The following is a 14,216-nucleotide window of genomic DNA, read 5'->3' on the forward strand; positions in this document are numbered from 1 at the left end:
CTCCAACCGTCATATGCTTCGGTCATGTCTTCTCCTACGAATGATACTTCTTCATCAGGATAATATGTGTTCAAGGGTTTGTATTCTCTTCCCACTGGATTTTCAACAAGTTGATCTGCCAATGCTTGTCCCTTGACTGCCTTTTGAGTTACATACACGATATCGAACTCACTTAGTAGTATCTGCCATTTAGCCAACTTCCTAGTAGGCATGGGTTTATGAAATATATACTTCAGGGGATCCATCCTAGATATGAGGTAGGTAGTGTAGGCATAGAAGCAATGCCTCAATTTCTGGGCTGTCCAGGTCAAATCACAACAAGTGCGTTCAAGCAGCGAATACCGTGCTTCATAAGGTGTAAACTTCTTGCTCAAGTAATATATGGCCTGTTCCTTTCTACCTGTCTCGTCATGTTGTCCCAAAACATATCCGAAGGCTCCATCTAATATAGATAGCTAGAGTAGCAAAGGTCGTCCTGGCTCTGGCGGGACCAAAACTGGTGGTGTGGACAGGTACTCTTTGATTTTATCAAAAGCTTTCTGACAATGCTCTGTCCAGCTTGTTTCGGCATCCTTTCTCAGCATCTTGAAGAAGGGTTGACATATGACTGTGGACTGTGCTATGAATCGACTAATATAGTTGAGATGCCCTAGGAAGCTCATTACGTCCTTTTTGCTCTTAGGTGGTGGTAACTCCTGAATAGCTTTGACTTTAGTCAGATCCAGTTCGATCCCTCGACGACTGACGATGAATCACAATAACTTTCCTGCGGGAATCCCGAATGCACACTTTGCGGGGTTCAATTTCAAATTGTGCCTCCTGAGCCTGTCAAATAACTTTCTCAAGTCTGCTATGTGATCTGTGGCCCTCTTGGATTTGATAATGACATCGTCCACATACATCTCTATTTCTTTGTGTATCATATCAAGGAAGATGGTTGCCATGGCTCTCATGTAAGTGTCCCCAACATTTTTCAGACCGAATGGCATCATCTTGTAATAATATACACCCCATGGTGTAATAAAAACTGTCTTCTCTACATCTTCTTCATCCATCCAAATCTGGTGATAACCCGCGAAGCAATCTACAAAAGATTGGAGTTCATGCTTGGCTCAATTATCGATCAGGATGTATATATTTGGTAGTGGAAAATCATCTTTGGGACTTGCTCTGTTTAAATCTCGTTAGTCAACACATACTCTGACCTTCCCGTCATTTTTCGGAACTAGCACAATGTTAGCTAACCGGGTTGGATATTCAACCACCCTGAGAACCTTGGGTTTGGTTTGCTTGGTAACTTCTTCCTGGATTTTCAGACTCATGTCTGGTTTGAATTTTCTGAGTTTCTGCTTGACTGGCGGACACATGGGATTAGAGGCAACTTGTGAGCCACTATGGAAGTGCTCAAACTGTTTATGTCATCATATGACCATGTGAAAATGTCCTCATTCTTTTAGGAAATGAATGTACTCTTACTTCTCTATTGGTGACAACTGAATGCTGATGCGGGTCTCCTTGACGGTCTCAGCGTCTCCTAAATTTACCGCTTCGATCTCGTCCAGATTGGACTTAGGCTTATTCTCAAAATTTTCAACCTCCTTGACGATTTCTTCGGGTATCTCATCTTATTCCTCTCAATCACTATTCTCATGTTGCATTGCCTCAATACATGTCACAGTCACTGGTTCATCAGGAACAGTAATAATAACGTTGTAGAAAGAAAAAGTGCAAAGAGAGTAGTGAATAATAAAGAGCAAATGCATTTGATTAAAACATGAAAAATTATCCAAACAAAGCACGACTTGATGAATCAAGCATTTATTTTGAAACAAGTGAAGATTAAAACGAAACTATAGGAATCTTTAAATGCCTAGAATGACTATAGAAGAAAATTCTGCGAAGCTACCCAGGGACTCGGTGGGCTCGGGATGGTGTGGCGGTCCATTTTCTGAGAACAGCTCCCTTCGCCACAGTCTGAATAGTGAGGCCTTCTTCCTCCTCCTCCTCCTCAATTATGGCATTGCAATCCATGTCTTCATCCTCCAAGCAAAAATTCTTCAACCCAGCTAGTGCTTCTTATTCTACGGTCCCCCATATCATGTCAGCCTAATGAAAAGCCCGTTCTAAATGTGGCACCGGTTGCTCAAGAGGGTAATATGGTTCATGCCATGGAGGCGACCAATCATTGTATTCTTGCCATGTATATTGGTATCCGAGCCCAAAAGTGGTACCATGTTGTTTTAGCTGTATTGGTTTGGTGATACCTTGGAGGTTCTTTCCCAACCCTTTGTCGGGTTCATATCCGGACCATGCTAGTATGCTTTTTATTTTACTGCTTCACCATTTATATTTCTTGACGGTATTGACGCATTTAATGTGATGATAGGTTTCCCCTCCTAGCCTTCTCCTATGTCCAATGGCCAGGATGGTTTGACTAGTGTAGACGGGGTTACTTCCATCTCTGTGAATGATTACTTCCTGGCAGTTCCATTCAAACTTCATGGCTTGATGTAGTGTGGAAGGCACGACTCTAGTAGTATGGATCCATGGGCGGCCCAACAAAAGATTATATGAGGCTGGTATGTCAAGAACTTGGAATTCAACGTCGAACCAAGTGGGACCCGTCTGCAAGCAAAGGTTGATTTCCCCGATCGTGGCCTTCTGGAACCCATCTAAAGCCTTCACATTCATGCTTCCCACCTGTATCTCATGGAAAGCTTTGTCCAACCTCTTCAGAGTGTCGAATGGACTCTCATGGAAACCTTTGTCCAACCTCTTCAAAGTGTCGAATGGACAAATATTTAGGCTTGAACCTCCATCAACCAGGACCCTAGCAATGAACTTGTCTTCAAATTGCACTGTAATATGGAATGCCCGATTGTGATTCAAACCCTCAGGCAATAGCTCATCTTCGTGAAAGATAATATTATGGCTCTCTAGTACTTGCCCAACCATGTTAGCCATTTCTCCACCAGTGATGTTATTGGGTACATAAGCCTCGCTCAGTACTTTCATTAAGGCATTTTTGTGTGCCTTTAAATTCTGCAATAGTGACAGGATAGATATCTGAGCAAGAACTTTGTTTAGTGGTCAACAATAGAGTACTCCTTAGCCTGCACTTTCCTCCACAGGTCATCTGGCCCCGTCTCAATGATATGCTGCCTAGTAGTGGCATCCTTGCTTGATCCTCCCAAATATAGTGGTGTATAGACTCTTCCAGTCCTAGTCTTTCCTTGTGCTATGTCAGATTCCTCTTCCTTGGCTTTCCCTTTCTGCCGAGCCTCGGCATTCCCAGGGTATTTCTTCTAAGTTGAATGGGGGTGTGGTTGACACCATCACAGTAAAAGGTGTGACCACTTCTACTTCAAATGGAGCGGAGGTGGCTGCAGGCAGAGCTGCTTCTACCTCGAATGGAACTGATGCAGTTACCTCAACATCAATAGGTGCCTGAGTTTGAACCACAATATGAGCAAGTGTGACTTCAACCTTAAAGTCATAGCCTTCTCGAATAAGCACGATTGACCCCTCAAGGTCCCATTCTTCATTTGTTTCTATCACATGTACATCCTCACCTCTGTGATCAGGGAGGGGATTGTTGTGGACATTGGGTACAACTTTCTTTTCTTGTATGACCTTGTTGTCAATGAGTGTCTGGATCTTATCCTTCAATGTTCGGCACTCAGTAGTGGTGCCCTTTCATACCGGAATGGTATGCACAAGTTTTGTTAAGATTGACCCATTGGGATGGATTTTCTAATTCTACAGCAGGAACATGAGTGATGTAGCCTATGGCTTTTAGCCTTTTATACAGTTGGTCAATGGGCTCGGCAATGGCAGTGTACTGTCTGGGTGGCTTGCGATCGAAATTGGGTCTTGGTCTTGGATAATTTTGGCGAGCTAGTGGTGATTGGAAGTGGGATGGTTGGGAGTTATAGGTGTGATTGATAGTGAATGGTTGGGAATATCTAGGAGATGAAGGTTGATATGTAGGCGGTGATGCTTGGTATGTGGGTGGAGGTATTTGATATGTGGGTGGAGGTGTTTGATATGTGGGTGGAGGTATTTGATAGGTGGGTGGAGGTGTTTGATATGTGAGTGGAGATTTTGGGCCATGTGCCACCATTACTGCCCCGACATCTCTCTTCTTTGATATGCCACCTGATTGTAGTGCCTTATTCGTGGCTTGCAAGGCCTCAAAGTTTGTTACCATCCCGCTTTTGATTCCTTCCTCGATCCTTTCTCCGAGTTTGATGATGTCAGAGAACTTGTGGTTTTCAATAACCATCAAGCTCTCATAATATGGTTGATCCTGTGCCATGATAAAGAATTTATTTATCAGTTCTTCATCCAAATCGGACCTGACCTTGGCTGCTTCCGACCTCTAACGAGTAGCATACTCACGAAAAGTCTCAGTAGGTGTCTTCTTAAGATTCTGAATGTAGAAGACATCCGGTGCATTCTCTATGTTAAACTGGAACCGGTCCATGAAATCTGGTGCCATGCTTACCCAATTGGACCATTTCTTAGGATTTTGGCTGATATACCAAGACAAAGCATCCCCAGTGAGGCTCCTTATAAAGAGCTTCATCCAGATCCTTTCATCTTTCCCGACCCCGATAAGCTTATCACAATAGGTCCTTAGATTAACCCTGGGGTCACCTGTACCATCAAACATTTCGAACTTGGGAGGTTTGTACCCCTCTGGCAGTTTGACATCCAAGCTGTATGCAAAGATCTTCATAGTTCAAACCCTCTATTCCTTTGTCGCCTTCAACCCCTTGAACTCGGCTTGTCAACTTCTTGAGTTCTTCAGCCATGTTCTTAATGAGCAAGTCTTTCTCAGAGGATTCCGTTGCACAGGAGATTGGTTGGGTAGAATGAGGTATAGTTTCCACATATATGGGGTTGCTTTGATGGGTGTCAGGAACCTGGGTGTAGTGATGGTCATTGGTGGAGTTTTGGGGATCGGAAATGGGTTGTGGTATGTTTTAGGGAGTATGGTAAGTGGTGGTTGGTGGGTACTAAATTGGTTGAAGATGATGTTGTGGTGGAGTTGGTATTGGCAGCGGATTGATATTTTGGGGTGGAGTTGCATATTGATTTGGTGCGGTAGGATTTTTTGGTTGTTGGTTTTGTGTGTTCTGAGGAGGTGTTTGGTTCTTTGTGTTTTATTGGTGGATATCAGGGACATTGAGGGTGAGTGATAGGCTTGCCAAGTTGTGGACCTGCTCAAGTTCTCCTTGCAGTTCTAGTATCTTTTATTCCAATCTCAAAACCAGGTCATTCAGGGTTGGAGTACTATGACCATCGGAAGTCTCTGCATTTTCAATATTTTCCTTTCAGATTCCACTTAAGTCGTCCATCTTTGTCTTTCCTTTGCCTTTTGTGTTGCTTGGAGGAGGAGGAGGTGGAGGGCCTCTGGATCTGGTATGATATGCTGATGAGGTCAGTATGAGTGAACCAACCTAAGGGGATGGGAATAATAATAAAAATAAGCAAAAACAAAAAGGTAACAAGTCAGTGAGGATTCTGAAACGTTTGCAGTATTTAAACACATATATCAAAATGTAAACTCGTGTCTTATTTTGGGAACCTCGTGCCCGAGGTAGGCCTAGTGAAAAATAAACTTGGAGAACTTTTCATGCCAATAACTGCTTCATTTCATAATATAAAAATAGTCGAATGCCAAAATGACACTAAGATAATAATAAGATAAGTCACTACTTGGCACTTGACCTTATTACATTTTAGGAAAAGCAAGTAAATCTAACCTATTTGGTCCCAAAAGGACCTTCCCCAGACTCGATCTTCCGGACTCCGTCATATAGATCCCCCAGCTCGCGCAGTCCCAGTAGCAAGTAGGCTCTGGCTAGATATCCTCCTTTAGCTTCTTCAGCGTTCTAGCAATTTTCAATTCTCTTTATGACTTTGCCTTCTAGCTCCACTATTCCTCGCTCCAGGTATTCCAATTTCCTATTAGAGGTTATTTCCATCTCTTTCCACTCCTCGATCAACCTCACATTCCTCTTATGTATTTCCCGGTGCTCATTCTCAGAGTCGTGGACCCTCTTGCGCAGCCTGTTGTATTTGACTTGAGTTTCAGCTTTCTCATCTATGATTCTGTTCCCTGGTGTCACCATTCCTTTCAGATTGTCTTCCAACCATGCAGAATAGAGAGGCTCGCACCCTGCATGATACCTGTCTGGCTCAATGGTGCTTGTCTCCACAATGAGTTTGCAGTGCCACATGTGTTGAGCTGGGCACTTGTAAGGGATGTCGTCATCTTGAAAGTCTACCCTGAAATGACTCATCTTGACAACCCTCGGTACAACCTATTTTCTACCTGCTTGCCTCATAACTCACATAGGGACATACAAACATATCCCTCTCAACCCGATCAGCACCAACTACGGAGCATCCCTGGATCTGATAATAAACTCGTCTATTGAGAACCATTCAAACATCCACTGCACTTGTTCCTCGGTTAGATTAACGAAGAATTCTACCCATTCTTTGCACTTTCCAGCTGAGCAAATCTGTCTGGAATGTAAGTCATCTGCTTAGCGTGATGAAAGACAATATGGTCGTTCCAAGCCCTTCGCGGAAATTCTTGACGATAGCGACCCTTTTGGAAATGCTCCAGCAACCATAACTGCAGCAACAAATTACATCCCTCGAAATGCTTGACCCTTCTTTGACAGCGCTCCAAAACCTTGTAGATGTCGGCTATGATAATGGGGACTATGGTATATGTCTGTCCATTAATCCCTTCCATCAGAGTCTTAGCAACTATGGCCAACCTAGTGTGGATTCTTCCCTTTTTCGTTGGGAACACTATCAGGCCTAGAAAGCATACAATGAATACAAACACTCTATGGTAGATATGACCCAGAGAAGTGAGAGGGATCTCATCTTGGTAAGTGCGGAAAGACTTGCTATGGCCATACCTCTCGTACATGTATTCGAAAGGTATGTAGGAGTCCTTCAAGCACACTAGGTCGACAATCTTCTTTCTCCCCATCATCTTTAAAAATCCCCTGCCCGTACAATTTTCTGGTACCAATAGCCTGGGACTGTCCAAACTGAATCCTGCAAGCCCTCCTATTTCCTCTAAAAGTGGTGTCATTTCTATGTCACCGAAATGAAACACAGCTCTTTCACTATCCCAGAATAAAGTGGCAGCCTCGATCAGTTTGTTGTTTGGTTCAATATCTAGCAAGGAAGGCAGGTTACCCATGTATTTTCTCACATGCTTCTTGTCACTTGAGGAAAGGTCCTCCCACCAATCTAGCAACAATTGTGGGATGTTTCTAACCATACCGAATCTGGGGACCTCGTGCCTCATTTTCTGCAAAACAAAGGGGTTAGACCTCACCCCCACCAGACTCGACTATTTTTACATTTATGATCAACATATCGACATTTAGTTCTCCAAATTAATGCACATAATGTGGTGGTATCCATTGGGATTATGGAAAACCCGATAGACTTTGGATAAGGCTTATCTTAAAGGATCATTATGTGGACAACATAACTGATCCGACTAGGTTTGACCATGATGCATGCACAATTTTAACCAGTTTCTATGGGGTTTTAGACTGGTACCCTCAAGCGGACAACTCGAGGGGGAAGGCACGAAACTGTCGATTGCACCGCTGATCGACTAGTTTTACTACAAATAAGCCTTTCCGAATTTAAGGGTAGTAAATAGGAAGAGCACAACCACTCATTAAAGCATTGCTATAGGATTTGATACCCACGAGTGGAATATGATACGGATCATGATTTATGCAGCAATTAATAACATGTAGTCAAGTATTTTCATGCAGGAAAAATAAATACAGCATTTAAATAATTGAAAGACAGTTACAGGAAAAAGAAAACAAAGAGATAAGTCAGTTTCAGAGATAAAAAAACCATAAATGCTTAACAAATGGACAGTTAAATTCAAATAAGGGAGAATGGTATAGGATAAAACGTACTTGGACTAATTAGAAAAATGATAAGTTCGTTATGGTAAGAGCCTAAAGATGTCCCCAACAGAGTTGCCATGCTGTCGCGCCCCCTTTTTTCCCTCCGCGGAGAGAGGTCCGGGTTTCGACATTCCATGGGGGTAATAACTCATTTTCTTTTGGGAATTGGGTATTTGAAGAGTCGCCACCTAACGAATTAAGGTGCGTTAGGGAACCTGGAGTGATTAACTCCAGGATTGGTTTGCATTATCAGAGATTAGGGTAAGGCTCAAAATAACCTCGAGGGGAAGGTGTTAGGCACCCCTGTTGGTCCACAACTGTGGGTCCCGGTCGAACTTATATTTACGAATTAGTCCAAATAAATACTTGCAGCAAATAATTAAAAATAAGGCATGTTTGTATAACTCAAATAATAAGACAAAGGTTTTGGACAAGCTGTATTTGTAGAACAAAGTTTAAATAAAAGGAGTTTTGGAAAGGAGGAGTCCTAGGTTGATTAGCCTACAGGATCACCCCACACAATGTCCGGTAAACACTCATCAATGAGGGGCTACACGTGACATTAGCGCGTAATCATCATATCCCATATCTACCCTTTCCATCATGTGGTCATAGCCTAAAGCATTCTAGTAACCTTAACAATGCCTATGTGTGCACTGTCCGTCCCTTCTTAATAGTCCTGGAGGGATTGAAGACCTGTACCTATAGGTGGTTCTAGACAGACCCCTAAGGTTTAAAAGGTAAAAATACTAAGGCGACAAGCAATAACACATAGGACTCTTAACAAACAAAAACAGGAAGGAGCAAATAATAGGCTCAGTTTACCTCCACAATAAGGAATGCAAGCAGCACGGCTCAAACACAAATAAAGGCCTTTTTGTTAAACAGTATCCTAAAGCAGGATGTTTAGGTGAATATGCAGAAGATAAGCAATTTATTTTTATAAACTCAAAAGTAATGCCCTATCAGTTGCTTACTGATTTTTAAAAGCCTGTTAAACCAGAAGAACATTACGTCACAGAAACAATTTCAGAATTGCAAGTTTTGAAAACGCCCTACAGGTTTGCCTATACGGAACACTGATAACTACGTATTATAGTGAAACAAGGCATGTTTTTATAACAGACTTTTTAATCCCCATAGGCATGCTTTCTAATGATAAATTAAGACAATTTTAAAAAGGACTCATTTCAGGGATATATAAACCACTTAATTAAACCAGTTTAGAAGTGAACTAAAATGTGGACTTGGTTGATGTATTTAAACTAAACTTATGTGAGATCTACAAGCAGACTTTTTGGTGTTATTCCCTATAGGCATGATATCTACTTGTTTAATACTGATTTCAGAATCTTTGCAAGCATAAATGAAAAAAATATGTAAACACTTGTTATGACAGAATTTGGATTGAATTATATCTTATAGGCATGACATCTACTTGTGAAGCTGATTTTAAAACTTGTAAACATGATTTCTATTATGGAATTAGTTGAGACCTATAGGCATGATTTCTAACATGACAAGATACAAAAGTCCTATAGGCATGATGTCTACTCATAAAGGCAAACACGACAAATTGTAAAGTTCTATAGGTATGGTTTCTACCCTTATTGCCCCACAAAATGTAGCTACCCACCCTTTTCATTAATTACCCCATTATTCATTTACAAGTTATTACGGACCATATGAATTAATTACATAAGTAAATAAGAAAATAAGAAGTTATTCTATAGGGAGCCTACAGATAGGCCCAGATTTCCAAAGCCTCCAATAGCCTCAAATGCCTCAATTCCATAGACAATGTCATAGTCTAGGTGCATCAAAGTTCCCTAAGGATCTCAAGGATCCCGGGAAAGGCTTACACCTAGACTTGGTAACCAAAATTGAATAAGTGTAGTGTGGGAAGGGCCAGCCTCAGTATGCCAGACTTCAGAGGGTTCTCAAGAGAATTCCAATGCAGTACACATACTGGAGAGGGCAGAACCTATTGACTTAGGAGTAGAGTGAAAGTGCTTGACACAAGTTGAAAAGTTTCAGTAGGAAAACTATATTAAAAGGAAGTTTATTTGAAATAATTTAGTAAAACAATAGTGACAGTTTGAAAAGAGAGTGGAGTAGTAAACAACAGTCCAAACACAAAACCCTTAAGACAGGTTCATACACAGCCGGGGGTCATAGAACGAAAGAAAATTCAGTAGTCACAAATAGGGGTCAAGTGATTTGGGAATACATAGAACACATGATTGTAAACCCATAAAGCAAAGGTGTTAGTAATGGGTACAAACATGCTCAGACACAACTGATCAAACATAGTCACAGAACCAGCAATTCTTAAGGGGGTTCAATATAAGATCCACATGATTCAATCCCAGAACCATACAAGTTAGGAGTGCAGACTATATTGAGGAGATTCATATCAGAGTCCAGATAGTGCAAGATTACATGGAGACAGAATACATAGAAGGGATAACATGCTCATTCTAATTCTAAGGAATAGGAGTTCATAACATGCTATTCATGTAAGCATATTAACTGCAGGTTTCACAGCAAAACCATAAGTAAAAGCAAACTAGAAACAGGATGAATTGAAGCAATAAAAGAACCATATAGTTGTTGGACCTTGGATTTAAACTAGAACATACCAGTAGAGAAGACAGTAAACAAAAGTGAAGGAGCAGGAGAGCACAGTAGTTAGCCTTGGCTTGCAGCTGGCTAACTTAGAATAGTAGCAACTAGCGCAATAGAGAGAGCAGAAAGTTTAAGTGTGAGAGAGAGCTTTTGAACCAAAGTGTTTGTGTGTTGTGTTAATGAAAGATTTTGTATATATAGCAGTTCGAAATTAGATTAAAAAAATAAGGTAAGAATTATAGTAGCATAGTAATTATGGAACTCAGAATCAATTAGAGCAAAATTAGGACCAGTACTCCCTTAATTTAAGGGAATTAATTCAAACGGTAAGATTAAGTAGCATATAAGGAAAGAAATCAGTGTATGACTAGTAAGGAAAGAATCAAATTCAGTAAGTATAGGGTAAGCAATTAGGGCTAAGTTCAGAAAACTCCAATTAAGGAAATAGTTCAGTAAGAATAAAGTACCACAACAGACAAGGTGGGTGAATCAGTTAATTTGAATAGAAGAGGTAGAAATCGAGGGTTTCAGGGAAGGTCTTTAAATCAAACCATAAAATAGGGAATCAAGAATCAATGAAAGAGGAGGTTATGATTCAGTATTCAGCATATAAATAGAGTAAGAGCAACCAGACATAGCAAACATGCAGGTTAAACAGTATTGATAGAAAGAGGCAAGTCTGAACAATCAAGATGAACATAATCACATAGAGGTGATATAAGTTAAGCTAAAAACTCATTAAGAACATATTCGAGGCAAGATAATCACATATACTTAAACAAGAATCGAGTAGTCATGCTAACACAGAGAACAAAACAAAGAAATCTCAAAAATTTAGGGCTTTCCACATAGGAGAGTTGAAAAAGGAGTAAAATCATAGAATCGGTCGAAATATGCAGTAAAGAATCAGTTTAACCAAAGTTTTAAATGAAGTTCCGAAAACACTAATTTTAGTAGAAGATGAAACACTTTGAAATCGATGATTCTTGTAAAGGAGTTTCAAGAAAAGTGTGAAATACTAAAGAAACCAAGAACAGGCAAGTATAAAACCCTAGATGCAAGTCGGCGTGGCCCAGGGCCCTTGAAGACCTTAGATAAGGCAAGCTAGAGGAGCCATTGGAGGCTTAGGAGTTGAAGGGAGATCACCGGAGAAGATCGGAGAAGAAGGTCGGCGGTTGAAGGAGCTAGGGTTAGGTTGAGGGGTTGAGAGAGGAGAGGAGATGAGAGAATACATAGGCGGCATATTTGAGAAATGAGATGGGTTTAGGGGGTCGCCGGAATTAAAAATGGCAAGAACAAATGAGGGTTGCTGATCTTTTGGATCAACGACCAGGATTTGACGGGTCTTGGGTCGGGTAGGAGGGTTCAGTGTTTAGGTCAGGTGTTTTTAATTTGAAATTGGGTTGGGGTTGGGTTTAAATTGGGCCAAATTGAAATGTAAATCTGGCTATATTTTAAATAGCCAATTTTCCCCTATATAATTTATAATAAATAACAGCTTATTTTTGAAAAATAATTTTGTATACTAAAATGATTTAAAATAGACATTTAACATTTTAAAAATATAGGAGATCAATTTTACGCAAATAAATATAATTATACATTAATGGGGCTAATATTGCAATTATATGCAATTTAGCTTAAAAATACAAAATGCAATTGTAAAAATGCACAAAAAATATTTTAACCATATTTTGACATAAATATAGAAATCAAATGACTAAATCACCACAACAATAATTTGAGGGATAATTTTTGGGGATTTTATGAATAAAAGGGAAGGAAATAAATCAATTTAAATCCTTGAAATTATGGAAAAAATTATAAAAACCTTGTGCATGCTTATATATATATATATATATATATATATATATATATATATATATATATATATATATATATATATATATATATATATATATATATATATATATATATATATATATATATATATATATATATATATATATATATATATATATATATATATATATATATATATATATATATATATATATATATATATATATATATATGAAGGTATTTATGCATATAAAAAATATAGGAAAAGATTGGGTGTCAACAACACCCCATGTTTTCGTACGTGAAAATACGCCAGAAGTAAATTGATGGAAGTTCGGAAATGAGATTTACATGTCGCATATTCTTATATTAAAGTTTCATCGTAAGTTCAAGAATGGGATTATTTTGAGATTATAAGCAGTATGCTATTTCAAACAAGTGATGAATAAATTTGTGAAGGTGAGAGGGTAAGCAAATCAAAGAAAATAAATTTTGTCGAAGTTTGACATTTTGAGATAAAATACGGCTCGAACTAAAATACCCAGTATTTATGGACTAGTACCATACAAGTTACCACATGGCCATGATAATAAGATGTATAAAGTGTGATAAAAGTAAGTAGTATTTTAAGTAATTTGAGATAATTCTCAATTATGTGGATATTTGACTAATTGTGAATTTTTGGCGGAAGATTAACTATGTAATTAAGGAATAAGTGGATAATTTTTTTGGATAAGCTTTATAAAAAATAACGTGGCAGCACACCTTGATCAAGGGGATGACTTTTAATTTAATTTGATAAGGTGTCTTATTTGGAGGCTAAGTCATCAACTTAGTGGGGCCCATACCCACTAAGGCATAAGACTTTCTAATTAAGCAAACTAGCTCCCTACATCATTAAAGGGAATGGAAATGTTTACATTAAGGTGATGACTCCAAAAGAGAGTTGTTATGTAACGACCCGACCGGTCGTTTCAAGAATTACTGCCCTGTTTTCCCTATTTCTGCTTTTTATTATTTTTTTAGTTGTATTATATATTATCGGGTTGATTGGTTCGGGTTCGGAGAGGTTTTGATAAGGTTTGAGACACTTAGTCTCTTTTGAGTAACCTTAAGTTGGAAAAGTCAACCGGATGTTGATTTATGTGAAAAAGGGATCAAATGTGAATTCCGATGGTTCAGATAGCTTCGGGGTGGTGATTTGGGACTTAGGAGCGTGATCGGAATGTGTTTTGGAAGTCCGGAGTAGATTTAGTCTTGAATTAGCGAAATTAGAATTTTGACGTTTTCCAGTTGATAGGTAAGATTTTTATATTGGGGTCGGAATGGAATTTTGGGAGTTGCAGCAGGTCTGTTGTGTCGTTTGGGATGTTTATGCAAAATTTCAGGTCATACGGATGTGGTTTGATAGACTTTTTAATCGAAAGCGGAATTTGGAAGTTTTTGGAATTCTTAGGCTTGAATCCGATGTGATTTTGGTGTTTTAATGTTGTTTTGGGCGTTCTGATGGTTGGAACAAGTTTGAATGAGGTTATGGGATATGTTGGCATGTTTGGTTGAGGTCCCGAAGGCCTCGAGTAAGTTTTGGATGGTTGAACGGACCATTTCAAGTTACGGAAAATTGCAGAAACCTGCTGTAGTGTTGCAGACAAATTGTGCTTCACGTTCGCGAGTGGACCCTCGTGTTCGCGAAGTGTTGGGGTGTGAGGCAGGAGCATTGGCCTTGGCGTTCGCGATGTGAGTCCCACGTTCGCAAAGGGCCGGGTCATTGTTCATCACATTCGCGATGGGTATATCGCGCTCGCGAAGGTT

Source organism: Nicotiana tabacum, chromosome 11, assembly GCF_000715075.1.
Source record: "Nicotiana tabacum cultivar K326 chromosome 11, ASM71507v2, whole genome shotgun sequence".
Taxonomy (NCBI): domain Eukaryota; kingdom Viridiplantae; phylum Streptophyta; class Magnoliopsida; order Solanales; family Solanaceae; genus Nicotiana; species Nicotiana tabacum.